Below are 24,192 nucleotides of genomic sequence, written 5' to 3'. Positions count from 1 at the left end.
CTGCAGCATTACTAGGACTGAAATGGCAGCTTGGCTGCTGGCTGTGCCCACCTTAGATTTCCAACATGGCAGTGACTGGATCAGGAAGCCATGTGTACCACCAACTCTTGGAAGCAGTGGGTCTATGCCTCTATTAATGAAGCATTTAGCCCAGAAACCTTTTTTTTTTTGGTCTTTATTAGCAAAGGCTAAATCCACCACACACTACATTGTGCAGCTTGGAGATACCTCTGTGTACTGTGGTGGAAACCTGCCATAGAGTAATTCAAGCTGGCAGGCTGCAGCTGGCCTGAGAGACACAATTAGGAAGCTGGTTTTTTTTGCTCCATTTTAGAATCTTTTTTTTTAAGCTTTCTCAGATTTTAGGTGGAAACTCTTGCCCCACACTTTGGTGCCATTTGTAGCTAGAAGTTTTCCTGTGTCCTGCCAGGTCAGTAGCCCCTCAGACCCAAGTAAACACACAGAGGCTTATATTAATTAAAACTGCTTGGCCATTAGCTCAAGCTTATTACTGATTATCTCTTACACTTAAACTCAGCCCATTTCTATTAATTTATATGTCACCATGTGTTCTGGGGCTTCACCATGTGTTCTGGGGCTTTACCTGCATGCCATTACATGCTGCTTCATGGACAGTGGGCTGGCATCTCCTGACTCAACCTTCCTCTTCCCAGAATTCTCCTTGTCTGCTTATCCCACCTATACTTCCTGCCTGGCTACTGGCCAATCAACATTTTATTAAACCAGTGAACAAAAGCATTATCCTACAGCATGGTACCAGGATTAGTTTATGTATAATTGAGTTGTTGGACAAAGGGGTCCCATGGAAATCCTACAATAACCCACACTGTTTCCAAGACAATATGTGCTGCCCACAAAGAGAAATCAAGGGCCCATTGCTAAAGACAACATCTACACAATTCATTGAACATGGAGAAGTTGAGCTGGGCCAACATAAAGTGTTTACTCCTACATCCTAGCTTCTTTGGTACAGGAAGTTAGTTTGTATGTTACCAAAAGAGAAATGTAAACAGCAGCCTAGTCACAAACTCTTTGACCTACAATGTTCTTCTGCCTGCAAGATATGCTAGTATAATGGTGTCACAAAGTTTGTGGAAGTAACCAATCAATAACTGATTTGACTTAAGGTCCACTCCACAAGATGCAACACATACTTGGCACTACTTACATGTCCAAGAACCTGAACCTAGATAGCCTGGGGATCTAGAGTAAAGCTAAATACTACTGGCCTTTAAAAATAAAATAATAAATAACAAAAAAAAATGTAGTGATAAAATGATTCCTAATGATATTATGTTATCCTCATAGATCTGTTCCTTGTTCAGCTATCATTAGAGAAGCTTCCTCTTGCAGCAGATGAGAACAAATGTAGAGACCCACATTCAGAGGGAGACCCATACACAGAGGAAGAGAGAGAAAGTCCTTGTAATACTCAGCCCTAAATGTGATGTCTCCATCAAATCCCTCCCCTGAGATCTCAGGGAATCTGGCAAAGGAGGAGACAGAAAGAGTGTAAGAGCTAGAGTTTTTACCAACTCCATATCTAGTAGAGAGCTAATATCTAAAATATGTAAAGCCATAGTGGATAGAGAACACTAGGACAACAAAGCCCTCTAAATCAACACGAGAACAGCTCATATGAACTCAGGGACTGAAGCAGCAAGCACGGGGCCTTCATGGGTCTGCCCCAGGTCCTCTGCATAATATCATGGCTTCCAGTTTAGTGTTTCCATGTGATTCCTGAGTGTATGAATGAGTGGGTCTCTGACTCTTGTGCATTCCCTTGTGCTTTTTTCTTTCTGTTGGTTTGTCTTATCCAATTTTGATGTGATTGTTTTTGTTTTATCTTGTTATATTTTTTAAATGAATGAATGAATGAGTGAATTCATTAATGAAAACCTAGCCACTTGCTAAAGGTTAACAACTGAACTGTACTTACACCTTTTGGGAGACGGAAAATTAGTTTTCCCTAATAGAGTGACTCTGGGTATGTTAACCACCCAGGACAGACCTCAGGTCCAGGAGTCACTGACTAACATATAATGGACTCCACAGTTTTTTGTGTGCTTTTTATTTGGTTACAGTTTGTGAGGGAGGGTGTTTTATTTATTTATTTATTTATTTATTTATTTATTTATTTATTTATTTATTTATTTTGTGTGTGTGTGGTTTTGTTTTGTTTTCCTAGTTTTGAGGGGCTTTATTATGGTGAATTTTTGTTTTTTTTTTGAGAAAGAGCTTAAGGTTGGGTGTATATGGAGGGGAAGAGGATCTGGAAAGAGAATATTATCAAAATATATTTAAATTAAAAGTTTGATTTAAATAATATAAATATGTTAAAAATAAAATAATTAAAAAAAGAAACCCTAGCAGGAGATCCCTAGAATCCAGAAAAGAGAAGACCACATGAAAGAGAGAGGAGAACTAGCCTGGGAGCTCCAACTCCACCATCAAGGATATCTTGGTGCAGGGCTGCTCAGCCCAGGGTCCTGATGCCCTCCTCAGTCACACAGCAACTTAGCAAAGAGCCAACTCTCTCAGAACATGTTCATCTTTGCTAAAATAGAAAGGCAGACAGACTTTGAAATGTCTTAAGGTAGAACAAGGACAGCTAAAACCAGATACCTTGCTAAGGGAAGTCTTTCCTTTCACTGGAGAGACAGAAAGAAAGATGAGGATGAACACAAAGAAGAAAAGAAGAAAGCAGGAGAGTTTGAAAGAGACCATGGAGAGTCAGGTGCACCAAGGAGCCAAGAGCAGAGGTACCTAATCCTCCTTAGGTTATCCTCCTCAGTCCTTGACAAAGCAGGAGGTCCAAAGAAATGGTTGATCCACCCCCATAGGAGAGCAGGCCTGGAGCAATGCTCAGATGACAGCAGCCAACCCACTGCTGCTCATTAAAGTCACCGGCCCTCCCTACAAGCCTCTCCCTCCCTGCCTTTTGTGTAAGGGCCATAAAATACCTTTAAATTGTGCTCCCAACATTCAACACAAATGGGAGATCTCTTTTCTCCTCTAATGCAGCAAATATTCACTGCCTGACTAAGCCATGTCATATTGTGGAGTCAAATGCCTGTTCAGAGAGAAAAATAATTCCACAGGGAACTGACTTCACTTGGACAGATCAAGATGGATCATTGTTGTCCAGTGATAAGGAATTGAGATATTTCTCCCAGCAATTTTAGAAACTAAAGTGACTATGCACATAAACAAAAAGTAGTGGCCAGCTATATGAGAGAGAGAGAGGTGTTGCATTTGTCTTTCTGAGCTTGGAACATCTCTCTTACATATTTTCTCTTGCCATGCACTGCTAAGCAATTTCCTCATTTCAGTTTGTGGCTGAATAAAATTCCATTATGTTCTGGTATTACATTCTGTGAATGCTGGGAGTACATGTGAGTTCCTTATTGAAGGTCTTTGGGTACTATATTCTAGTTTTGGCTCAAAGCCTTTCGTTCTAGCCTGCTGGCAAACTGGACAACGGAGAACAGATGCTTGCTATCTATGCCTGGGGCACTGAGCTGGTCACCACACAGCCTTGGCAAACTTCTGCCACTATTTTTCCCTTTTAGATGCTTTGTTTGCTTCTGCATTCTAGCTCCTGTTAGGTATTGCTAAAACACTCAGAAAAAAATTTACTTTCAGCCGGGTGGTGGTGGCTCACACCTTTAATCCCAGCACTCGGGAGGTAGAGGCAGGTGGATATCTGTGAGTTTGAGGCCACCCCAGGCTACAGAGTGAGTTCCAGAAAAGGCGCAAAGCTACACAGAGAAACCCTGTCTCGAAAAAAAAAATTTACTTTCATTCAAAAAAATCTGCCCATGGTCCTCTAAATTTAAAGATATGGGAATATGTAGGTAAAACCTTAAACTGTTGCCTAAGCTAGTTTTGATGAGTTTGTGATGTAGAATTCGATGGGAGATTGCTTAGCCCCACAGCATAAAGCTGATTAAATTGTAATTGAATGAACTCCTCCATAAGTCCAGTCTACTGGAAACAGACAGGAAGACAAAAGATAAAAGTAAAAAGTAAAATTAATAGAGACAAGAGGCTCTGAGGATGAGACAGTAGCTACATTTGTTGATTTATTTTCACTTCATGATACTTCGCAGGACAAAGAGGAATTTTCTCATTTTTGAAGATACAGTTTTAAAATCACCTAAAATGGCTCTGACTCTTTTAGCTGAGCCAAGTGTGCCTCCTGTTTTATTACATATATGACTTATTAGATTCCCCCTAACGCCTTCAGCCCTTACTTTGAGGAAGCCAGAGGAGCCTATGATCCCTGATAAAGTGTTTTGTACAAAAGAGACTGATTGCTTCTTCCAGATTTCGTCTACAGCTTGGGATTTCAAAGCAGAGCAAGATAGTTGAAACACAGAGGCAGTGGCTGCACCAACTCAGGAGCTCCAGCTTAAGCCATAGCAAAGCCCTCCTTGCCCTGGTCTGCAACTCACAGTGGCCCTGCCTGCTCTGCTGGCTCGAGATCTGTCTCTGTCCCTGCTGGCCTTGCTAGGCATCTGCACAGACATAGAAGGAGCAGCTGTGCCTGGCAGAGTGGGCAGGACAGAAGTGCCTGTGGGGGATGGAACTCTACAAACTCAGACAAATTCATATGACAGTCAAGTAAGTGTTTTCCTCCTTCAAGTATGGCACCCCCAGCCCATTTTCTCTATATATGCCTTAATTCAGACATTAATTCTTTTTTCTCTACACAATTTTTTTAGGTTTATTTATTTTGTTATTTAATGTGTATGAGTGTTTTGCTTTCATGTATGTCTATGCACTACGAGTGTGTCTGGTGACCTTGGAGGTCAGAAGCGAACATTGGATTTCTGTGGGGCTAGAGTTACAGATGGTTGTGAGCTGCTATGTGAGTGTGGGAAATAAAATCCTGGGTCTCTGGAAGAGCAAGAAGTGCTCTTAACTATTGAGTCTATGCTCCAGCACTCTTTATCATTTTTTATTTTTCCATTCCTCCCTGTTTTCTTCTATTCTTCTTCCTAACAATTAATTGTATTATCACAGCACTTCTAAATTGAATTTTCCACCAGTTTGCAATTGGTGATGTTGTATTTGCTACTGGTTTTAACATATTTGTCTGGTTTGCTTTAGCTTGTTACTGTTCTTTACCATCTTCTCTCTAGACATAAACTCAACACTTTCAGCATATTGATTAGACTCTCTATCACTGAACTACCCCAAGCCGGCTGAAAGAAAATTGATCTTACTGAGTTCACAAGTGTAACACATGAAATCTTGGCATAGACACCATGGATGTGGAACAGAACACATTCAGGTGTTGATCACACACTTGCTCAGTTCTGTGTCCCACTCTTGCTCAGTGAGCTGCAGCTGCCGCAGTAAGAACAACAGAAAAGGAGGATGCACCGAAGGATGGAGCTGAGTGTGGGTAGCCCAGGCAGGGGTTGCAAGAACCCTCTGAGCAGACTGCACAGATGTCCAGCAAGGCCTGTGCTTTCTACAGTTCTGGTTTCTCTTTCTCACAGCATTCTGCCTGCCCTACCCTGCAGCAGACTTTCAGCTGGGCCTTCCTGGGACTTTCCTCTCTGTGAGCAGAACAAGTTGTCCAAGGGTTGCAGGGAGGCTAGACCCTGAGCCACCTTGATCAGGAGCAATGGAGGCAGAGCCAGCATAGCTGTGTTCCCTCCTTTCCTCCCACCTCCCCCACATGGTCCTGCTGTGACAAATTAAAAGAGGAAGAGTTCACTTGGGCTGTGGTTTTGGAGGTCCTAGTCGATCATGGTGAGTAGTGCACAGTGAGACAGAGCAGAGCAGTTCATGCCAAAACAGAGAGGATCACAGAGTGTGAGACAGGAAACACCCAGCGGAGACAGACCCTCAAAAACACTCCCCGGGAACACACTCTCCCACCTTCTAGGTTTCTTTTTTTCACAAGCAATATAAAATCCATTTTAAATTATAGACCAAACTAATATTTACAAGGTTCTGTATTTTTAGTTATCCATAAAATTTTGTTGGATGTTTATGCAAATATTATTAAATTAAAAGACCAGCAATTTGATATTGTTTAACCTAAGGTTTGTTGTGGCCTCTGCCATAAATACCTACACATTTTTTAAAAATGTTTTTAGTTGACCATACTCTAATAGGATACATCATCGCTAGCCCAATCTGGGATCTGGAGTGTTTGGAGGCAAGTGAATATTGGGGTGGGGGATCTCAACTCTAACTCCTAATGCTTGTGCCTCCACCTTAAAGTGCTTATTAATTTTCAAAGTTTGTATTCGTTACCGGAAGCGTATTGTGGTGTGTGCACATATGTGACACAATTTTCAGTTCTTGGCTTCCATCAGGGGTCCCAAGGATTGAACTTGGATCATCATACTTTTGCATCAAGTTTGTGGAGTGCCTTGTTGCTATTCCACAAGTGTGAGTGTGTGTGTGTGTGTGTGTAATTTTTATATAAGTATATACTGTATGTTAGGCATATACCCCCCCACAGACACACACACACAGATACACAGACACACACACAGACATACACACACAGACACACACATACATAGACACACAGACACACATACATACCCATAGACACAGAGACACACACAGACATACATACACACAGACACACAGAGATGCACACATACACACAGAGACACACATACATACATATATACATACATACATACATACACACAGACACAAACACACAGACACACAGACACATACACACACATACACAGACACACACAGAGAGACACACACACACATGCATGGACACACACAATACTATCATCCTCCCTTTTCTCACCTCTCCTGTCATTTCTTTTTATCCCATGGAAAGTTTTACTTTGTTCATGTTATAGAGACATACATGCTTTTACATATCTGTACAAAATGTTGGAACACACATACACAGTGAGTAATAACAAAAATAAGTTAAAATAAAAATCCATGCAGTCTTTTTGTTCAGTATTCATTAGCATATTTTTTGCTTTGATTTTTTTTTCTACAATTCATGCCTAATAATTAATGGTCAATCAGCTTGAAATTTTTCCCTAATGTTGATAATGACTTTTTCATTGACATCCTTGAGGTTTTCCATAAATGTTATCTTACTATCTTCAGATAAAAATAATTTACCTCTGTCTTTTTTATTCTTATGCCTTTATACTAGTAATTATCAAAAAAAGACTTCACTATAACATTGTAGCTGAAAGTTTTCCTGTGTCCCACCCAGTCTGTAGGCTCTCAGACCCAAGTAAACACACAGAGGCTTATATTAATTAAACTGCTTGGTCATTAGCTCAGGCTTGCTATTGACTAGCCCTTACATTTAAACTCAGTCCATTTCTGTTAATCTATATGTCGCCACATGTTCTGTGGCTTTACCTGTGTGCCATTACATGCTGTTCCCTGGACAGCAGGCTGGCATCTCCTGACTCAGCCTTCCTCTTCCCAGAATTCTCCTTGTCTGCTTATTCTGCCTATACTTCCAACCTGGCTACTGGAAAATCAGGGTTTTATTAAACCAGTATACAAAAGCATTATCCCGTAGTATAACACTGTTTGATAGAATAGGACCCCATGACAATATTTTTTTTCTTTAAAGTTTATTCAACACAACATAATTTCCAATGTCACTGAAGTGGTTGACCACATTCATGTCCAAAGCTGCTTCTAAACTGGAACTCAATTGCTGAGCCAGCCCCAGCCTCAGCTTTTTTATGAGCACTCGGGGCACAGCACTTCTGTGTGTCTGTAGGTGTCTCTGTCTGCCTCCCCTCTTGTGAACCTTGCAGGTTGTTCACCCTCCAGACCTGCTAGTTTCAGAACAGCTGTGGCACAGGGTGGGAGGCACTATCTCCAGAAGTAGGCAGAGGTAGGTAGGTTATCTCAGAGATCCTGGATGCCCTTGTTTGTAAGGTACTAATAGAAATGTTTCCAGAATTCCTATCTGGGGATGTTGCCTGGGCCTAAGCTGCTGCCAAGGGCCATATCTGGGTCCATAGTCCAACAGCAACTAGGGTCTGTGTTGGTGTCTGTGGCCTGTGTCAACTCAGAAGGCCTTAGGAATCATTTGAGATGAAATCAGAGAGCTATACTGAGCCAGTCCTTCCTGTCACTGCCCTGGGAAAGTTAGCCTAGCCTCCTGGGCCACTACAGCAAGAGAGCCCACCCTGCACTAGGGAGAGAGTGCCCCCACCCCTACCTACCCTGAAGGCATGCATGTAGGGGACCTGATATCACCACCACACTGAAGCAGGTAGCTCCAGTGGCTCTATCTGACCTGCCTGGCTAATACCCAGGCCCACAATTGGGCCTTGGGTGGACTCACCCTAGTATCTACCCCATCTAGGTCCTGCTGGAGCTCATGAAGGGACTGGTCCTGCAGAACAAGACCTACAAGATCTCCAAGACACAAAATACCCCAGAAGAGCTCTGATGAGGACCCTGTGAGGACAATGTACCAAAAGCCAGAAGCCTTGAACCAGACCAATGACTCATTACAATGAACAGTTACCAGTCAAGCTGATGGGACAAAAGGTATACTATATGAAACACTGGAGCCTCCAATGCCATCAAGATGGATGAAGAGGTGATAGAGAGTCAGGAGAGAAGGGGAAGGCAAGATTTTTCTGGTTTTAGTGTGATTTTTGTTCTGTTATGGTTTATTGCATTTTTTGTTTTTGTTCTTGCTTTTGTTTGTTTGGTTGCTTACTTTGTTTTGCTTTCTTTCATGGGGGGATGTAGCAGGGATGAGTGGGGCATGAGTTGACCAGGAGGGGAACAGAATTTGGGTGCATGATGTGCAACCCCCAAAGATTTAATAAAGAACTTTAAAAAAAAAACAAAAAAGAATAGAAAGGAGAGGCCCTATCCATTGCTGCTTTTCTTCTAATACAAAGTAAATCAAAATAAAAGATTTTTTAAAATGTTTCCAGGAAAACTGCTCCTTCACATAGCTGCAAGTCTTTGGAGACTGCATGACCTTCATTACATGAAGACTGGGCACGTTCTTGTCTGCCAGCTCAGAGTGTTTGGACATATGGGCATCTTTCTTGGCAACCATCACTTTTTTAAAAAGGAGTTCATCAATGGCAATCTGGATCTTCTTAGGTACCAACATCAACAGAGAGACAGCCAGTTTTCAGCAATCAAACTTAATTTATCTGGTAGCTATACAGGAACTACCTGCTCAAGGGTGTGTATAAGCTAACTGGACTCCAGTGGAAATGTTAGATTTAAGGAGATTTAAGGAAGCTATAGTATCCTATGGCATGCATTCTCCATTTGTAAAGCAAATGTTGAACTCCTAGTCAACTTGTCATAGAATTATTCCTCAGGACTGGAAAGAATTAGTAACAGTTGTTCTGGAACCCTGAGCACAATTGCAGTGGTGCACTTAGTTTAGAGACAAGGCTAAGACAATAGAAAATCAATGTAGAGCTAGAGGTGTTGAAATTTTCCAGGATCAGCTTCTTGGAGAAGGCCAATATGCTGATTCAAAAAGACAATGTTTATATGATACCCAAACCTTAATTCTATGCCACATGGCAGTCATGGATGCATGGGACAGGATTGAGGAAGCAGGAAAGAAATTTGAATTGTTCACAAAAGTTATACAGGGCTCAACAGAATCCTTCACAGATTTCTTACAAAGTCTGTCTTCAGCAGTAAATAGAATGATACCAAATTCAGAAGCTAGACAGATAATAATTGAATCTTTGACTTTTGAGAATTTGAATGCAGCATGCAAAAGAATAATCAAGCCATTAAAGGGAATATCAACACCCTTGGAGGATTGGATCAGGAAAACATTAATATGTTAAATAGGAGAAGGACTTTCAAAAGGTTTGAGGGAAAATGTCAGATGTTTTGGGTGTGGAAAATAAGGTCATTTGAAAAGGGAGTGTAAACAGGGTGTTCTTAGAAAGAATGTTTAGTCAAGGAACAAAGGCAACAGAATGCCCCTCCCTTCTGGATTATGCAGAAGGTGTGGTAAACATTGAACCAATGAATGTAAACCAACAAGGGACAGACAAGGTAATCCTTTGCCTCTGTCCTGGGAAACTCCCAGAGGGGCCTCATGCAGGCCCCCACACCAAATTCAGTTCAGACTTTTCCTGCCATCAGAGAAGAAACTCAGAGCAATTAAATAACCAAATGCCTGTTGGAATAAACCAGGTTGCTTGGGGTTATAGAAGAGCAGAGGCAGAGAGAATAGAAAATTCAGGAGAAAACATAAAGCAAATTTTTTGGCAAACTTCTACAAATGAACAAAGACCAAAATTAAAAAATATGAGTAAATGACATTCTCATTGAGGGTCTTGTAGACACAGATGCAGACATAGAAATCATTGCACCAGAATCTTGGCATCCAAATTGTCCTCTTCAAGAGTTAAATGTTCAGCTGTTAGGGATTGGAACATTGTCTCAAGTGAAACAGAGTACAAGATGGTTCAAAAAAAGGACAGAGAGGAAAAATTAAAGCCATATGGGACTAATATAGCTATGAACTTATGGGGCCATGATCTATTACAACAATAGAATACTCAGATTAACATTCCTCCAAACTCAGAAACAAATCATAAACTAACACATGTTTCTGAGAGAAATATTAGACGATATTATTCTAACAAGTGATCACCAGCCATCCAGATTATACAAGAACAGGGCACAACTGCTGATCTTCCAAAGAAACACCAACAGCTCTACCTTTAAAATGGTTAATAGACAAGCCTGTATGGATTCAGCAATGACATTTAACAACAGAGAAACTGCAGACTTCAGAAGAGCTGGTACAAGAGCAATTAAATGCTCAGCATACTGAAGAATCAACCAGCCCTTGGAATTCTACTGTATTGGTTATTAAAAAGAAATCTGGTAAATGGAGAATGCTAAAAGACTTAAGAGCAGTTAACAAAGTAATTCAGCCAATGGGCTCTCTACAGTCTGGAATTCCTTTGCCTACTCTGTTACCTAAAGATGGCCTCTTATAGTTATCAATTTAAAAGACTGGTTTTTTTTTCAATACCCTTTCAAGAAAAAGACAGAGAAAGATTTCCCTTCACAGTGCCTACTTATAATAATTCTCAACTGGTTAAGAGATAGCAATGGAGAGTTCTCCCACAGAGGATGTTGAATAGTCCAACCATGTGCAAATATTTTGTACAACAGTCATTGGAAGTAATAAATAAAAAATTTTCTAAATCTATAATTTATCATTATATGGACAATATTTTATGAACTGACACAAATTCAGATACATTAGAAAGAATGTTTGAAGAAGTAAAGAAAATTTTGCCTTGTTGGGGATTACAAATTGCTTCTGAAAAGATACAGAGAGGAGATTCTATTAATTATTTAGGGCATAAAATAGGTCTACAAAAAATTAGACCTTGAAAAGTTCAAATTAGGAGAGATTGATTACAGACTCATAATGACTTTCAAAGATTATTCGGAGATACTTCCCATCTATGAACTATTGCTGGGGTTAAAAAATGATGAACTGAGGAATTTGTTCAAAACCTTAGAAGGTGACAAGGAGTTAAATAGTCCAAGAGAATTATTACCTGAAACTGAGAAAGAATTGGCCGTAGTAGAAAAGAAAGTACAGGAAGGACATGTGGATCACGTGGATCCAAAGCTTGATTGCATTTTGGTTATTTTACACTCTAGGCATTCTCCTACAGAAAATTTAATGCAGAGGGAAGATATTATATTGGAATGGATATTTCTACCAAATAAAGAGTAAAAAATTAAAAACTTATGTGGAAAAGATCTCTGACTTGATTTTAAAAAGAAAATTGAGACTTTGTCAATTAGCAAGAATAGATCCAGCAGAAATTGTCATACCTTTCCCTAAGGAGAACATTGAAAAATTATGGGCAGAAAGTGAACCTTGGCAGAAAGCTTGCAATAATTTTTTGGGAGAGATTAACAGCAAATATCCCAAAAGCAACAGAATTGATCTTATAAAGAGAGCTGATTCGATTTTGCCTCGCACTTTATGGGGAACACCCATATCTGGAGTTTGTACATTTTATACAGATGCAAAAAACAAGGAAAGGCAGGTTACAAATCAGAAAATTTAAATAAAGTGGCTCAAAGTCCTTATAATTCATTTCAAAAATTGGAATTGTATGCTATTCTGTTGGTATTAATGGATTTTTCAGAACCTCTCAACATAGTTACTGACTTTTGGTATGCTGAAAGAGTGGTATTACATATAGAGACTGCAGAATTTATCCCTAATGATTCAGAATTAACTTCACTATTTATTCAGTTACAAGATATAATCAGGAATAGGAATCATCCCTTATATTTAACTCACGTCCGATCCCATACTGGTCTGCCAGGCCCTCTAGCACAAGGCAATGATGAGATTGATAAATTATTGATAGGAAATGTGCTGGAGGCCTCAGAATTTCATAAAAAACATCATGTAAATAGTAAAGGTTTAAAAAAGGATTTTTCCATAACCTGGCAACAAGCCAAGGAAATTGTAAGGAAATGTCCTACTTGTTCCTTCTACAATCAAACGCCATTATCAGCAGGATGTAACCCAAAGGGTACTCAGAGGAATGAAATCTGGCAGATGGATGTGTTTCACTTTGCAGAATTTGGAAAATTGAAATATGTACACCATACCATCGATACTTATTCAGGATTTCAATGGGCAACTGCTTTGAGTTCTGAAAAAGCTGATTCTGTAATCACTCATTTGCTAGAAGTTATGGCCATCATGGGTATACCTCCACAAATTAAAACTGACAATGCTCCAGCATATGTCTCTGTCAAAATGAAACAGTTTTTTTGCTTATTACAATATAAAGCATATTACAGGTATACTGCATAATCCTACAGGCCACACAGTAATAGAAAGATCAAATAGAACTCTAAAGGATATGCTAAATAAACAGAAAGGGGTAGCAAAAAAAACCCAGAAATCGATTACATAGTGCTCTATTAATTTGGAAATATCTCAATGCCAATGAGAAAGGAACAACATCTGCAGAGAAACATTGGATAGTAGAAAAAAAACTACAGAATTAAATCAGCCTATATACTTTAAGGATGTGCTGACCTCAGAATGGAAACCAGGATATGTGTTATGTTGGGGACGAAGTTTTGCTTTTTTTTTCTACAGGAGAAGATAAGCTGTAGATACCATCAAAATTGATTAAGGTTCTATTTGAACAAGAGAAATCTCTTAGAAGAGGTGATAGTTCATCAACCAGCAAAACCATCCAATTTAAGCTAACTTATACCACTAACAAATGCATTTTCATTTAATCATATATAACTTGCCTAAAGGGAACCTCCTCAAAGTTAGTCTTGGGGAAAGGTTTTTGTTTTTGTCTTTCAGGAGAATGAAGGCTAAGGAATCTGAAGAACACTGGACAAATGAGACATCTGAAGAAAAAGGACAAATCATCTAGAAAAAAATGCCCCAAGAAAAAGAGTAAATTGGTCTATTGGTATATCATCTATAAAATTTCTTAAGTCTTTCAAAATGTTTGTTTCTATTTTCTCTACGGACGCTTAATACAAATGGCCTTTGGTTGTCCCAGTTCAATTAAAAATTAAAGCTGACTTTGGAGTTGGAGAATGGCTCTCTACTTCTTTAAACCCAAGCATGTTGTTAAAAGGAAAATGCAAAATCTCTATCATGCCAGAAGAAAGAGCCATCTTCTGATATGGGACAGAAGAAAATGAATAAAAATTAAGTGACTATTCTATTGATACTAATCTCAATTCTCTGGTTCTATTTTGATTCTTTGAACTTTTCTTAAGGTATGAATTTTATATCAAAATTTATAACATTAATATATATATATATATATTAAACTTTTGTTATGATATTAATGGTCATATAGAGTACCAACTAATTCTAGAAAAAAAGGCTTCAATTAGCTGCCTATTCATGTTTTTGTGTTCAAGTCTCTATCAGTTTTCTGCAGAAAATCACAACCAGGCCAAACATTGAATGTGAAGTTTCCAGAAAGATGATGGGGCCCTACAACAATGATTCCACATGGACAATAATAATACCACTAAGCTGACAAACATCACCCAAAGATCAGCTTTGGACTACAAACTGCTCAGATCAATTTTGAGATGGCTAGCTGAGATGATCCAGTTTCACAGACTACTTGAACAAGGACTTGAGATAAGCCCTGAAATTTGGCATTATGCAGAGACTTGACAACAAAGCTATCTTTCCTAGATCTTGACAATTAACCAAAATTTTTTTTTCAGAATTCCCTAAAGATGTCTTTGCCCACAACCAGCAGGAAGCAATTTTAAGAACACGATGCCCACATTCCCAAAGAGGTGGGGTGGGGTGGGTGGTTTTTTATCTTTCTATGGGTTTTGGGTTTGGGATAATTTTCATTGTTTAGGAGGGTTGAACAAGTTGTTGTTGTTAATGGTTAGGAAAAGGGCTAAACAAAGGAGATTAGATTTAAGGTTCTGGTTTGGAAAAAAAGATATATAGAAATTATAGAATAGAGGGTAGATTATTAAATCTGCTCTGAAAAGAAAAAGAAAAGAGGATATAGATAAAAAGGTAGATTATTGAATCTACTTTTAAAAGACAATTACTAGTTTTAAATACTTTACATTGGATTGGATTGTTATATATTGTATACAAATTATACATATTGAGATTGATATTGTTAGAAAATGCTGTATGTATTTTTTCTAATCTTGTTCAGGATATTATACTTTGTTCATTTAACAATGTAATGTAACTTGCTAATCCTTGAATGTTATTATTACCAACTATTAGGATATAAAGAAATGAAAGTTAGTAGTTAGACATTACACTCGAACTTGTAGTCATATTAGGTAAGTTTTCAAGGTCGAGTAGAGATATATTAGATAGACAGGTCATCTTTAAACCCTTCAGAGATCTACAGAATATGGCATTTAAAATGTTTTAATAATTTAGAATTTTTTTCTTTTTTTTATGACTGTGAGACATGTTGTCTCCTGGCAGCACCAATCTACTTCAGAGAAGATATGGACATTGAAGAAACTGCATATGGAGTTAACTTTCATTGTGGTAAAAGTTAGCCACTGGGCAACAAAATGCCCTTGCATCGACTCCTGACAAACAGGACAAAAGGACAGACCGGACATAAAACAAAGGACTACCGATCCTAATCAAGACAAGTGTGGTTGTGGCTTCAGCAACAGGCATCCTCTGAGGCCTGGACAATATGGCATCATTACTGAGTAGCCAGTCTGGAAAATGTACAGTACCCCTTTCTTTGAAGGCAGATGAACAGGCAATTGACTGATGGCTTCTGGTTGCAGTGGAACAGTAGCTGAAACAGTTACTCTTAAAAGAGTAACTAGGCTGATGGTCTAACCTCTCAATGATAGACTGGCATTTAATAAGAGATGAAGCCACCCACAAGCTGAGAAGAATGGGATGCAGGGAAGAATGGGATGCTGAGATGAAGCCATCCACAAGCCAAGAAGAATGGACAGCTGAATTAAAAAACATCAACAATTTCCAGAATTAAAATCCTGAATCATGACAGGACACTAGTGGAATTCAGGTTTATCTAGTACATGGAATGCTTGCATCGAATGTGAGGTTGATCTGTAGGCCTTGTGTACATCCTACTTCACAAATGAATCCGTCAGATATGCTAAGCTTATAGGCTGAAGATGATGCCCCAACGTTGCACAGAAACCTCGGGTGACTGTCCAGGCTTCTGACTGTTTCTGTCAACTCATTATTTTGGAAGCTGCTTGCTTGAACTTCCTGTTTTATTAGGTAATATTATTTCCTTCTAGGGTCTCTGGGGGAGTTGAAGATTAGATAGTTATAGTTTTCCTTGTTAAGAATTTCAGAAAAGAAACTCACTAAAGAGGTGTAAACTGTATAAATTTGAAAGACATTATAAGGTAGTTTTCTGTTAGTAATACAAGTTAGGATAGAAAATAAATCAGGTACATTTTGGACTTACCAAAATAAGATAGATAATGGAATATTTTCTCTGAGTTTGACAAATGCAAATGGACTAGAAATTGTTGATGTATTTATTGCTTGTATGTATTGTATATAGTTATTGTACTTTTTGTATATAGTTTTTCTTATATTAGTTATAACTTTTTTATTATTTTTTATTTTTATTAGAAAAAAGGGAAATGTGGTGATATTTTATTTGTATGTTAATTAATAAAGTTTGCCTGGAGATCAGAGGTCATAGTCAGCCATAAACAGAAGTCACGCAGTGGTAGCACATGCCCTTAATCTAATCACATGGCAAGCAGAGTCTCTGTGTGTTCGAGGACACAATCAAGCATGGTGACACATGCCTTTAATCCCAGTACCAACCATAGAGACCTGGAGGTCTGTATAGATAGGCAGTGATGAGGAAGTGATGCAGCTGGGCTTAGAGCCAATGAGAAGGTAGAACAGGAAAGCAATAAAGGTACAGGTTTGACAGGAAGAAGCTCTCTTGGGAAGTTATGGTGACGTGGTGAGCTACGGTTAGTTGGCGGCTATTGCTCTGATCTCTATGGTTTGCTCCTCTGTATTTGGCTCTGTGTTTCTTATTTAATAAGACTGTTTAGAAATTCATCTACAATTCTATCCCTTCCATATCTTTGAGACCAGTGTTATTTGTAGAATAGAATTTCAAACTAAGTTATACATATTTATCATTGTCATTAAAGATTGGAAGAGATACACTTTGAAAAAAAAAAACTTGTTTCAAAGATTCCTGGTTCCTGTTCCCTGTGTATCTATTTAGAAAAAGTTCTCTTATGTTTATGCTGAGCAACTTTGCTTACCATTTCCCATCAAACAATTCTTTCTATGTAAATGAAAGTATTTTTGTAGTATCTGGTTGCAGGTAATTCTGATTGGCTACATGATTCTCACATTTTGTAGCTCTAGTTGAGTAAAGAGGAACCCCAGGTTTCCTGCCTAAGGAATTATTTTTGCAACTTGTTTGAAACCCCTTCTGTTCTTTCTCTCTCTGTCTCCCTCTCTCCCTCTTTTCCTCTCTCCCTCTTTTCCTCTCTCCCTCTCTCCCACCACTCCCCTCAGTTTTATTTTATTATTTTATGTCTATGAGTGTTCTGCCTGATGGTATGAGTAGTTGTACCATGTGCTTGCCAGGTGTGGGTAGAGTCCAGATTATATCATTGTTTGTGCTGGAATTGAAGTACAGGTGGTTGTTAGCCTCTTTGTGGGTCCTGGGAACCAAACCCAGATCCTCTGGAAGAATATCAAGTGCTTTTAACTGCTGAGATATCTTCTTAGCCTCCACCCCACTCTGCTCTTTAATACTCATTGCTCTTCTTCTATACTTTGGTTTTTCTGTAGCCTCTTTGACTTCATCTTATAAAACAAGATGACTTCTAGGGTTACACCATCTATTTAAAAAAAAAAAAAGAACATTCCTGTAACCCCGGGCTTCCTCCAGACATAAATATGGCTGCACACCCATACCTTTTTCTTTTGTTTTATCACAGTCTTCTCACTCCAATTGACAGAAGGGAGGCAAGTCGAAACAGTCTCTGGTTAGTAGACACCTATAAATCATTCTAAGGTTGTCCTTATTTTTAATTGACCAGTGACATTTGACGAAAAAAAAAAAGACAGAAGGTAGATAGCATGCTTGGCCTGTTGTGAACCATCTCATTTCCTCATTAAAAATACATAAAGACTAATTTGTCAGAAGAAGTCACCAAAACTCCATCTTTAGATTTCGTCTGTTGAATTGGTACCTTCCGTTTGTTTGTTCATGAGTTCGTTCCTTTGTTCTTTGGTGAGTTTGTGACACAGCTTTATGTAGGTCTACCTACATAACTTTAATTCCAGCACTCAGGTGGCAGAAACAATCTGGTTTCTGTGAGTTTGAGGCCAGCCTGGTCTACAAACCGAGTTCCAGGACAGTCAGGGATACACAAAGAGAAACCTTGTCTCAAAAATAAAATTAAATAAATAAAAATTTAAAAACCAACCAACAAAAAACCCCAAAGATTCTAGCTTTTATTTATAGAAACATGTTCTCTCTAGTCCTATTATCTGTAGAATTTTGATCATGAAGGCATGGTGGATTTCAATAAATAATTTTTCTGCATTTTATATGTCAGCTTTGGTTGTTATTACTTGCTGTCTAGTGGGTCTGTGTTTGATTTGTTTGTGTTTGTCCTAATTTTTAATTGTGTACTGAAGTCAATTATTTGTGCTCTCATTTTTTTAAGGTAGGCAATTAGAGATACAAATTTCCTCATCAGACTGACTCTACTGTGTGCAAAGAGTTGTGTAGTTGTGTTTTCATTTTCATTTACTTAAGGAAATCTCTCTCCCTTTCTCTCTCTTTCTTGATTTCTGTTTTGTCCCATTCATCATGCAGTGATGAATGAGTTGTTGAATCTCCAGTCCCATGAACCCTAATCCCCACATCTGTCCTCTAAGGGCTCCTGGCAAGATCCCAGTACACCAACTTACAGGCAAGAAAAATGCCCATCCCTATAAAAATAATAGGATCTGACATACTTGGGGGCCCTCTACCCACCAAGCTATAGCTCTATTTCTTGTACCAATTAAAAAAATCAGTTCTGAAGAATTTTGTAGCTTTGAAATAGTAAGCTATGAAATATCATTTAGTTTGCAATGCCTTGAGTTCTCTTTTGTGTCTTGAAGAAACACTGCACTGAGACCAACTTTGAGGCCACTGGTGAGATTGGAAAAATATTTATATAACTTATTTGGAGGTTGACTAAATAACTGTTAGAAAGCATCAAATTATTTTAGCATTATCCCCCCAAAATAGAGAGGTAATGTTTATCTGTAAAGATTTGACTTAAACACAGAAATGATTTTTGTTTTCCAGGTTTAAGAATTTGCACTGGTGAAGTAGAACTCTTGTGTATTATTCTTTATACATTTATTTTTAATAATTCAGTTCAATGCTGTATGTATTTTGGCTTTTTTTCTTTGAAGAAGATCAAAAAGTTCACATAAGGTTATTTGGTATGTTCTATCATTTAATTCAACTGTAAAAGGCAGTATTAATAGAATGAATACAAACTACAAAAGTTTTCCTGGTATTTGGAAGATGATTTCAGTAGAAGTAAGCCCCATCTCCCTTGAAAATCTGAGTGATTCCATTGTGTTATCTCCTGTCAGACCATCAAAGGTTCATGAATACATATACAACATAAGGACAGAAAGTCAGGAGCCTAGTAAAATAGCTTAGGAAAACTTTTGTTCAAATTTGCTAAAACATAATATATACCCAACAATCCATTATATGTAAGTAAGGTGGACAAAGTTTATAACCTTAAATTCCTAACTCTGATTATGATTTCTGCCAAGTAAGAAGACTTGAATCTGGGGAGCAGTGATAAACTGTGATCTTTGAATCTGATGTTTCCCCAGGTAGTTTAGCCACCTGGAGAAAAATAGTAAGCTATTACCCCTTCTCTGAGGAGCTGTGTTGAGTCTCTAAGGAAACTGGCATATTAGTTTCTTGTTGTAGTTCACCCATTAGAAAGACAAAAGAACTTGAGACTTGATTGAATACAAATGCCAATTTCACACAATTAAAAAAATTATTTTATAAAAAAGTGTGGTCAGAGAGAAAATTAGAAAGAACATGGAAGCTGGGTCTGGTTACAAAGGCTACTTAGTATTCTGAGGCAGAAGGATTTCCAGTTCAATTATAAAGCAAGTGCAAGGATAGCCTGGGAAATTTAATGAGACCCTATCCTACAGTGTATTTTAAAAATAAAAGGATTAGGGATGTAGCCCATTGGTGAAGTGCTTGTACTTAGGAATCTCATTAGTTTCTCTTCATTAAAATAAAGGCAAGAAGTGTTTAAAATTTAAATGATAATAAGTACTAAGTTTTATTTTAGTGATTTAGAATTTGTGAAAAATTATCCCATGAGGGGAAAGAGTGTAGCCATTACTTCTTTGACTTTATCTATAAATTTGTGAGATGTTATAACTTGCCAATGATATTTAGCTAATTAGTTGTAAGACTGAATTTAAATTTTCTGAAAACAAGTGATATTTCCACTATAGTATTTTTTAAAACTGAAAAAATAGCTGTCTTTTAAACTAAGAAAATATTTAATAATCTTCTAGATTAACTTTTGTTTTGTTTTGTTTTATTTTGTTTTTGAGACAGGGCTTCTCTGAGTAGCCCTGGTTGTCCTGGAACTCATTTTGTAGACCATCTTCTAGATTAATTAATCGGCATACAACAATTTGAATTTAATTTACTAATGACAATGTTATGGCAGATACATAATAGAGATCTATACAGGTTTGACCATAGGACATGTTTTTATTGGAGACATTGTATATAAGAATCACCTTTACTTCTATTCTGAAATATTTTTATTTATTTATTTTTATTTTTTTATGAAGTCTACTAACTATTTTCAAATAAATAGTTTCTTAGTGGGACATGGTCTTTACAATCTCATAGGAAGTCCCCAAAAAATACTCAACTGAAAATAGCAAAGAATGAACTAGCCCAGAATATCAGTAGTTCTGAGGTTAAAGCTGTATTGCTATACATAGCTTTACTCATCCCTCATGTTATCAAATTTATGTTCCAGTGGTAACGTCAATGTTGATTTCCACATTGGAAATGATAGAGAAGGAGAAGAGCCCTTCAGATTTTGTTTTTAAAATTGAAGAGAACAGAATTGGGAGACTAAGCAGAATACAAGATCTACATTTAAGAACAGTCCTTGGCCTCCTTGAAGAAAACAAATCCTAAGAGTACAGAAAGGATACTTGCTAGGAAGCGGTGACTGCCTCAAACAAGACAACTTCCATGGACTAGCATATCCGAGTTTGTATCTGTATGTATACTAGTGGGAAACTAATTGGGTAGTGGTGGTGGTAGATGCTTGGACTTATGGTATATATTGAAAATAGATAAATGGTATAGTGTGTAAAATTTCTTTGTAAGATATTTAGGATGCCTTGTTGGTGTATAACTCTTGGGATAGGTGCTACATTGAACTAAAATATTGAGTATTTATATCTTATTTTAAAATTAATTCTTTGGTGCATGTGCACATGTGTTCAAACTTGGCTGCCTCTGGAACACAGCTTCTGTGTGCTGATAGCCAAATAGCCCATATTAAGAAAATATAGGCTTGCCTACAACCCAATCTTACGGGGGCATTTTCATAATTGAGGCATCATAATCAGATGCCTAGCTTATGTCAAATTGACATAAAACTGTCCAGGGTCTCATTATGTTGACTTAGTTAGCCTTGAATTTGCTGTATATACCATGCTGTCCTTGAACTCCCAGAAATCTGCCTGTCTCTTCCTGCAAAGGTGCTTGTCAATAGCCTTATTAATGGGAGCTAAATTGTGTCTCATGGTTTTGATTTTTATTTCTCTAATGATCTCTTCAAGTATTTATTGACCACTTGTCTGCTTTGGAGATTATTTGAAGTTCTTTGCCTGTTTTGGATGGGATCATCTGTTCCTGAGTTGTATATGTCCATCATTTAGATCTTCTAAATGCACTGTAATAACCCAGACCATGTTTCTACTTTCACTTAATTCTTACAGGAAACAAGTAATAATTGATAGAAAAAAATCTGTCTTTTTGATATTCTCAATACAGCAGTGCAAGAGGAATACAGTGAGGGGCCAGTAGATGAGGATTTGGCAGGGCTTTCTTCTTGTATTTGACAAAAAAAAAGAGTACATGTATTTCCCTTGGTTTTAACATGCAAGCTTTTCTTAGGCACATAAGCATAAGAGCTCTTTTGATTTGAGCAATACATTTTTATACGATATATTCTAATCATGGTTTCCCCTCCCCCACCTCCTCCTACACCCTTTCCACCTCCTCATCCACCCAACCCCCTTTAAAAAAAGAAATACCACATTTAAGAGAAAACACCCACTAGGTCTATTAAGATGGACCACAGTAAAGAGCACTTGCTGTTCTTGTAAAGAACCCAAGTTCAGTTCCAAGCACCCACATGTTGGCTTCCAACCATCCATAAATCCCATCCCATGGGGGTTGATGCCTTCTTCTGAATCTGCAGGCACCAGACATGTTGCACATACATACATGCAAGCAAAGCACCATCCCAATTAAATAAACACACAAACACACCCATTTATGTATAAATATATCTATATCATGTTGCGTAAATACACAGAGCTGTAGTCAGCATGTCAAATACCTGGCTTCACACTTAACATATTGACCATACTACAGATCAGTTCTTTCATCTGAAAAACCTAGTTTCTTAACAATGAATATCATAGACATATAAAGAGGATAAAAAAAAAAAGCTAATACATAGAAAGCCCAAGCATAGCTAATACATAGAAAGCCCAAGCATACCCTGGCACAGAGCATGCTCTTATTAGTATATTATGTATTTTTATGTTGCTGTGATAGAATACATAGCAGAAGTAACTTAAGGAAGGAAAGACTTATTTCAGCTCATGGTTCAGAAGTTATCAGTTCATCATGGCAGGAAAGACGTGGTGAGAGACTGGGTCTGTGGCAGTGGGAGCATGCAGTAATTGTTTGTACATGACACTGACCAGGAAGCACAGACAGCTCAGACCTGAAGCAGTACTGGTCTGTCACTCACACATCCATCCCCCACTGTCCTACTTCCTCCAGTTAGGCCCCACCTCCTAAAACAGCATTACCATGTAGAGACAAAGTATTCAAGCACACAGGCTATGGGGGAGATTTCACATTTAAGCCAAAATAGGAGCCCAGTGTGGTTGCTCAATCCTTTAATTCCAGCACACAGAAGGCAGAGGTAGTAGGATCTCTGAGTTTCAGGCCAATCAGCTTTACTGGTTGGTTGAGGTCTATAGCTAGTTCAGGTCAGCCAAGGCTACATAATGAGACCCTGTCTCAAAAAAAAAAAAATTAACAAACAAAGCAAAATGTCAGCAGCAGACCATATAATTCAAATAAGTGTTTACATTTTGGCACTAGGCTGAAAAATGCAGCCATCTAAATAAAAGTATAAAACAAGGTTCCTGAGTTCTAATAAGTTAAGAGTTTGAAAGGATTAATACACATTTCTAAAACACACAAATGGGACCTACAAGATATCTGAAAGTGGTACCTTCCTGAAGACTGTTTATTTACTGTACACTTGAGTAGGTTCTCCATAGCTTGCTACTGCTGAGTGAAAGAAAGAACTAAGCCAATATAAGTGGATACCAAAACCTAATTGCAAAACACTTTGAAACTTTGTTGCAGTTTGGTTCTGACATATTTCTAAAAACTTTTTGTCACCCAGTTTCCAACATTTGTATGCTATTACATGAATGTACATCACATTACATGATAACTATTAAAGAATCTTTTAGGTTTTTTCTTTTTATTTATGTATGCATATATGTACACATTTTGTCTGAGTGTATATCACATGCCATACACAGGTATACTCAGGTGCCCATGAAGAGGGCATCAGATTTCCTGGAGCTGGAGTTACAGGTGGTTGTGAGCAGCCTGACTTATGTGCTAGGAACTGAACTCAGGTTCTCTGCAAGAGCAACAAGAGCTCTCAACCTCTGAATCACATCCACATTTCCAAATGAATTTTCCTTTAAAAAAAAAAAAAAGACTTTTTAATGCTGGGCGGCAAGTGACACAAGCCCTTAGTCCCAGCACTCGAGAGGCAGAGGCAGGTGAATTCCAGGACAGCCTGGTCTACAAAGCAAGTTCCAGGACAGTCAAGGCTACACAGAAAGATCCTATCTAAAACCACAAAAAAAAACAAAACACTTTTAAGCCAAGCATGATGATGCATACCCATAATGTCAACACTCAGGAAGCTAAAGCAGAAAGATCACGAGTTTGAAGTCTGCTCAGACTGTGTAGAAACTCTGCCTCAACATTAATCAGGGGTGGAGGGGGGTAGCCCATTTCTTGATTGTTGAATAGCAGACAAAAATTTTTATTTATTTATTTTTATTTTTAGTAAAGGGATGGGCATGGTGATGCACACCTGTAATCTAGCTCTCAGAGGGAAGAGACAGAAAAATCAGAAATTAAAGGTCACTTCGAGTTGTGGTGCACACCTTTAATCCCAGCACTCAGGAGGCAGAGGCAAGTGGATTTGTATGAGTTTGAGGCCAGCTTAGCCTATATAGTGTGATCCAAGACAGTCATAGGTACC

The 24,192-nt window shown here is 38.1% G+C and overlaps 1 pseudogene; it reads right to left on the bottom strand.

Moving 5' to 3' along the window:
• Positions 1-7,649: 7,649 nt before the first annotated feature.
• Positions 7,650-9,139, bottom strand: LOC128114160 (40S ribosomal protein S10-like; annotated as a pseudogene).
• Between the last annotated feature and the right edge of the window lie 15,053 nt (positions 9,140-24,192).

This window comes from Peromyscus californicus, unplaced genomic scaffold, assembly GCF_007827085.1.
Source record: "Peromyscus californicus insignis strain IS unplaced genomic scaffold, ASM782708v3 Scaffold_19__1_contigs__length_69161282, whole genome shotgun sequence".
Taxonomy (NCBI): Eukaryota; Metazoa; Chordata; class Mammalia; order Rodentia; family Cricetidae; genus Peromyscus; species Peromyscus californicus.
The sequence above is the reverse complement of the archived record's forward strand: the minus strand, read 5'-3'. Positions and strand labels throughout refer to the sequence as shown.